Genomic DNA, 6,770 nt, shown 5'->3' on the forward strand with positions numbered 1-6,770 from the left:
CTGTTGGTAGTTAAAAGAAGTAAATGGCATGGGAGGAAAGCAAGGAGGGTTATTAATTTGCAACTTGGGCTTGTCTTGACTTCATCTGAAAAAAGGCTAGATTTTGTTTTCAAATGTTTCCACACAATGGTCAGGCTGCCTTTTACAAGGGTTGCGATGATGTCACAATGCCGAGCTCTTATTGGCTGTTTGAAAAAAGAATAGTGGGTAGACCTCGAGGCATCTAGCATTGGGGTCTTCCCACTATCCTTTCATTCAAAGCAAATCAGCTCAGCGTAGTTCTGACGCCACTGCAGCCCTTACGCAAGAAGCAGGTGACTTACTCTCCGCATATGTTTCTGTACACCGAAAACATTATTGGTCTTTAATAGTGCAAAATGTATGCTGGGAAGGCTTGCCTTCTGCGTGCACCATGCAGCTTGTAAGAAAAAATTGGTGAACAGAATTCAGTTTTCAGAAATAGTCGGTTAGGAAGGTTTTGGTAGGGAATGTGCGCACACACCGCAAGCACTAGCACGAACCTCTCGCTTCAAATTCTGTCGTGGTTCACTTATGTGTTTGTAAGATGCGAAATGGTTTTCATGGCAAAAGACCTTGAAGCATGAATTCTGAAAGTGGTAGATTATGTCAAGTTTTGAACTGTGCCCCTCGCAAGAAAAACTGGGTATGCTTAGGTCACTCCATACTTGTGCATCATCAAACTTGCTCACAATGCTTGGATGCTAAGTTCTCACAGCCCCATTTATATAAAAAAATTGGTAAAAGGAAAAACAAGTGAAGCAATTCGTCCATTGCACTTTGGTTACTCGAAGAGCAGCCAACTCATGTTTTGTGCATCTTTCCTCCAAGGTTAATTCAAATGCCCACCACTTTGTGCTGCCTTTAAGTGGAAAAGGGTCGCCCAAGAGCAGAGCCATGACTGGTCTTCAACTGTTGCTTGAATATGGCAGTGCGGGATGCCGCTTTATACTGTATTATTACACAACTTAAAAAGGAGAAGCCGGTTAAGTGGAAAAGAGTCACCCAAGCCCAGAGCCATGGCCGGTCTTCAACAGTTCCTTGCATATGGCTGTGCGGGATGCCACTTTATACTGTGTTGTTGAAGAACTAAAAAAGAAAAAGCAAAGTAAACTGGCCATGACTGCTTCAAGGAAGTGTCATCTTCATACCGGTGGGATGCAAAGGTAAACACGTCCATAAAGCCTAGATGCCGCGAGCAATTCTGAGATATTGTCTGCTCAGCTGTGGCAGACGTCATTATCTCGGTTACTTTTTGTTCTAGATTTGTGCTGATAAAACACTGGAAAGGCCAACAAAGAAATACTAGCTCGGCACGGGTCTAGTTTCATATTTTCCGCCTCCACTAAACATCTGACTGCCGCAATAAACTGCTGGGTTACGACTAGCTTCGCACGCGTAACGTTTTGTTGTCCGACTTTCAATCTTTATCTTTTTCATGTCCTCTATGTTTAAAGAGGTTTACTACTTCATCCGAATGGGGCAGGAGCAGCATTACAGATAAGGAATGAGGCCAAGGCGTAAGAGCTTGAGAATGCAGGCGCTATCCTAGTGTTCCAGAAATTGGACAGCATCTGTGTTGGCTGGTGCACTTTGCTTAGAAATGGTTCCAGGTGAGTGCTTTTGATATCTATGATATCATTTTTGTTTGAATATATATAATGACAGATAAATGTCTTGAGTTGTCTGCTTGAGGCAATTTTAAAAAAGAAAACTACCTCGAATTTTGATGTCTGGATTCCCACTGTGAAGGTGAAGGAGGGATAAAGCAGCACTCAATAATCCCATTGCTTCCTACAGTTTTAATTTATTGCCTACTAATCGTGCCAATTAGAACCCATAATTTTTGCTGCTTCATCACCCAAGTCCTTTATATCTAACAAGAAGTTCTTCAACATTATGGTCAGCTTCATGAAGGGCAGGGATTTTCACAAGTGATGGGATTTCTGTATCACTAAGTGCTAATCTGTTTGGAGTAGGTGTTCGTAATCCTTTTAGTCTTGATGTGCTACTTACCTTGAAAGCCAGGGACCCCTGCCAAAGAAGCTCCGGATGTTGCCACAATGTGTCAAGTATGTAATATGCTGATGTGAATATTTGGGCAATGTCCAAAAATTTTCATATTGCTGTAACATTACCTGGAAGTGTTGCAATAACACCACAACAAATGTTTGTGCGATGTTATGTATTCAACGTCGGCATACATGAGGGCACAACGTTGCAACCTTTTTTGGAGAAAAGCTGTAAAGCTCTAATGTCGCATATCACTAAAAATCTCCATTATAAATGTTCTGTTCTGAATGTAGAAATTAAACAAAAATTAGTTAGATCTTCATGCCGAAATTAATGTGCGTGAATGAGAAGCTGTATGAATGAGCAGCTGTTTATTTTGAGCAGTGGTTCAAGGTTCAAGGTGTTGATTGGCTAAACATTGATCATATAGCGAGAGCCTGAAGTAGGGCATTTACTTCATTCTAGGTTGCTCTGCACTTGGCATACACAGGACATACACATTCTAACAGCCGAGAGCGTGAGCTCGGAACAGAAACATTCTGCTTGCAGAATAAACTGAACAATCTTTAAACATTGTCCAGAAAAATTTTACTCCATTTAAAACTGCCCCTCTACATACACGGTGAACACCCAGTTTGCAAACCTGTTTTTCTCCAGTGATTTCATTCACATTCCTATTTTATTTTCTATTAGATTGAACTGATCTCTTGCATACCAAATCTCCAGGAAGTTCACTAAATCAGTAAAGTTTTAGTACAACTGCCATAATTTAGAAGTCCGAGATTGCTTAAGATCTCCTTGAAGTGTAGTCCTTAATGCACGCGCATTAAGAGCTATCCATTTCCCGGAATTTCAGCTTCTCGGAAATGTTTCTAATGGCACATGAGTAATTTTCACATTGGTGCTATAATGCACGTTTGAATTATTACGTTTTATAAGTGTTATCATAGACTTGAAACGCTTCCATTGAAACATATACTCTACATGTGATATATATATTTCATTATTACACCTCAGTAACATCAATAAAGGCTGCAAAACGTTGCATGAAAGTTTGCTAATATTATGCTAAGTTTTCAGAGGATGTTACCATAATGTTAGATTTGTAACATTGCAGTTACATATTACTTTATGTGACATAATGTGCAACATTAGTCATTCCAGTAATGTGGCAACATTATGTGCTTTTAGGGTGTGTCCTATTTCGCTTTCGGCACATGTAAAACAGTTAATGAACATGTTAGCAATAATTTACAAATTAGGGAGACAGGTGGGTATGTTTGACTCGTAATGTCTCACATGCGCTGGGGCGATTGAGATAGTATCTGGGTGTTTGAGGAACCATTTGGAGCCTGGGGAACATTTGGTTTCTGAACTCGATTTGGTTTGAGAACGTGTGTAAAAAGGGTTGACATGGTGTCCCAGTAGATATTTGCGTCTTTTGTTTAGAGCGCAGCTCTTAGGGCGCCCATTTCCGGCTTGAGCGGTGTCAACGTAACCGCACGCGTTGCGCTATGGGACGTTTTTCCTTAAAGTTAAAGGAAAAAATTTCCCGCTTAATTTAGTGGAAAAATTTTGCCGCTAAATTTAGCGGAAAATATTTCCCCGCTAAATTTAGCACAAAATTTACCGCTAAATGGGAGGGGGAGGAGGGGCATACCCTGCCTCCTCCACAAGAGCTGCGCTCTAATTCGGCATTACAAAATACTGTAAACGTTTTTATTTGTTTTTTATTTACGCTTTAAAAGAGCTGTATGGGTGGGACACGCGTGTCAAAAAATAAATTAATATTGTGCGAAAAAAAGATTTGGAGCAATATTGACGGCGGGAGACGCGATTTAGTGGGTAGTCACCTCCTTTCCACTTGTTTTCTCGGCATTCCCGGTCCGTGGAGGAGAGGTGGATCGGCTTGGCCATCACGTTGAGGTGGAGAGAGTGTATGGCCATCTCGTTGAGGCGGAAAGAGTGTATGACTATTCCGTAACGTTATGGACTTTGCGCGCAGAATTTAGAATCTTGCAACGTCAATATTTCTCTACATTTTTTTTTTGTCACGTAAAATTATTTTTTGACACGCGTGCCCAATTAAACTGTTTAAAAAAACTTTCTTTTCAGTTGCCCTTTAATTTCTTTATGGTGATGCATTTTTCTGGTCTTGTACATAATTTTGCGAGCACATGTAGTACTGACCATCTAAAATGTCGTTTCGCGACTTTACAGTTGTACCCTTTTTGCCCGGTACAAAGATAAACCACGGCTTTTTTTTTTTTGTATCAAAATGTTTTTTGCAGTGAACATGAGGTCGCGGAGAAAGAAAACTTCGACTAAGACTACATGAGTTTAAAAACTAAACTAAAAATTCAGCGCAAAATACGAAAACAAAAAGGGACATAGACACGGCGCCTTGTCCGTTTTTTACGCTGAATCTGCTATGATGGATTACCAACTAGCCCGATTACGCTTAGCCAACTCATGTATTCATGGCATTTTGTTTGCAAAGTATGACCACTTTACTGATTATTTTAATTGGACTACATAAGTTTAGTAACAAAACAGAAAATTCGACTCCAAAGACGCCGAAAATAATAGGGACGCAAACGCGTCCCTTGACTTATCCTCGTCTTTTGCGCTAAATTTGCTGTCATGGATTACCACTAACCCAATTATCGACCCCAGTTAATAACAAATGTCCTTTTTTTTACTTTTTTAGTTCATGCCGGTTTTGGCTTAGGCAGATCACGTGTTTTATATGCCATTTTGTTTTGTCGATTCCTTTTGTTTCCTCATTGTTTCAAAAATGGTATTTTATTATATTTGATTCCATGCACGAATTCACGTTCATATTCACGCGTCAACTCGATCGCGATAGAAAAAACAGCAGGTTTCTATATCACTTAACCTTGGGGGGCCCCGGTGACAGTAGCAAGTGGGTCGTGCGATCAACATCCCCATAAAAAGACTGTATTGTGCATGCGTCATATAACGTGCTTCCAACTTCCCTGACTACCGTCCAGATTGCCGTCAACAAGCGCCCTGGAAACGTTGTTTTCGATACCACGTCACGCAGCTAAAAGAAAGCTCAACTTTGTCAATGCAGTCCAACATCGTAAAAGGCTTAGCGCGAAAAACGCTTTCACATTGAATCGTTAGCCCTGGATGGCCACAAAATCTATATCAGGATCATGACGACCCATGAATGCCTAGCGATGTCTCAAAGAAGCACGTGGTTTCCTTTTTCCCCCCGCAAAAATAAAAATGAAAGCTCTTAAAAAATTGCAGCGCTTTTTTTTCTATTATTATTTGCAAAAATGAATTGCGTAACGCCAAATGCTCTTTGCGCCCAAATGTAATGCTAGCTGTCCGGACTAAAGCTTCAGAACTCTCCGTTATTTCCATCAAAAAGTATAAGCGATTTTGTTTTTAGTGGGACAGACGAAGTTATTTATTTATGTGTAAATACTGTTAACCTCCCATTGGCGGTGTAGCAAGATGTGTTAGTATGTTTTAATTAATCCGCAATAAATTAAACAAGCGCAGTGATTTGTAGCATAAGCGCAACAGTAATATCGAATAAAAAACATCATTAAAACAGCGCAAAAAACAAAACAAAAAATGAAAGCTGTTTGCAACTCCTTGTAACGCCGGATTAGAGCGCAGCTCTTGAGGGGGAGGGGAAGGTATATCCTTTCTCCCTCCTCACCTCCTCATCCTGTCTGCTACTCCTCCCTCCGAGCGGCGTCGCTGTCATCTCACGAGGGTCACGTGACCTCACGGGGGTCACGTGACCCCTATGAGGTCACGTGACGATGACGTCATCAGTGACGTCACTGATGACGTCATCAGGGACGATGCGGATGCCGATGGCGTCATTAGGGACGTCACTGAGGACGTCATCAGTGACGTCACGCGTCCCATAATGCACCGCGCGGTTACGGCGACGCCGACGCCGCCCAAGCCGGAAACGGTCACCTAAGAGCTGCGCTCTAAAAAAAAAAAAAACGCAGACAAGTAGGAGGACATCGAAATTTTTTCGGCTGGAAAATGAATCAGAATCAGTTTATTTTTTTTTCACAGCGCTTTTACACACATGTGACAAGGGGGGCCAGGAAAAAAAGCTGCAACTTTGCAGCTTGACGGGTTCCTGCCCCCCAAAACACAGGGCAGAGCGGCACTGTCATCAAAAACACACAAAAAAAACAACAACAAAAAAAACAGGGAAAATAGCTTACGTAACATGACATTTAGCAATATAATAAGTATAATCCCAATACACATTGAAATAAATAGGTATAACAAACATAATACACACATTCTATTACAGGAAAGTTTAAATTTTACGGAGATATAACGAAAGTTTACCAACACTCGCCTCCAGACGCGAAAGAAAAACACAATACAGATAACTTATATGAGATGTCGTATAAAATAAGTGTTATTGAAAATAGGTTGCGCTTCAAAACAGACTGAAGTAGAAGATATAATAAACCTAAGACAAACATTTTCACTCAATATAAGAAAGCCTGAATCAACTTCTTGGGAATTGGGCTTAACAGTGACGGTCTGGAAGCCAAAATTAGTTCAAGATTATGGGATTCGCCATGGATGCCAATGACGTGAGGGATATAATGATACATTATTTTCAAGTTTCGCGAGGTCAAAAATCAATGTAATATGTTCTCTTAAAGGGGCAATGCAACGATTTTTGTACTTTGCGCAAATACCGCTCAGGACGAATCCCT

This window comes from Ixodes scapularis, unplaced genomic scaffold (assembly GCF_016920785.2).
Source record: "Ixodes scapularis isolate PalLabHiFi unplaced genomic scaffold, ASM1692078v2 PGA_scaffold1__304_contigs__length_218370807, whole genome shotgun sequence".
NCBI lineage: Eukaryota > Metazoa > Arthropoda > Arachnida > Ixodida > Ixodidae > Ixodes > Ixodes scapularis.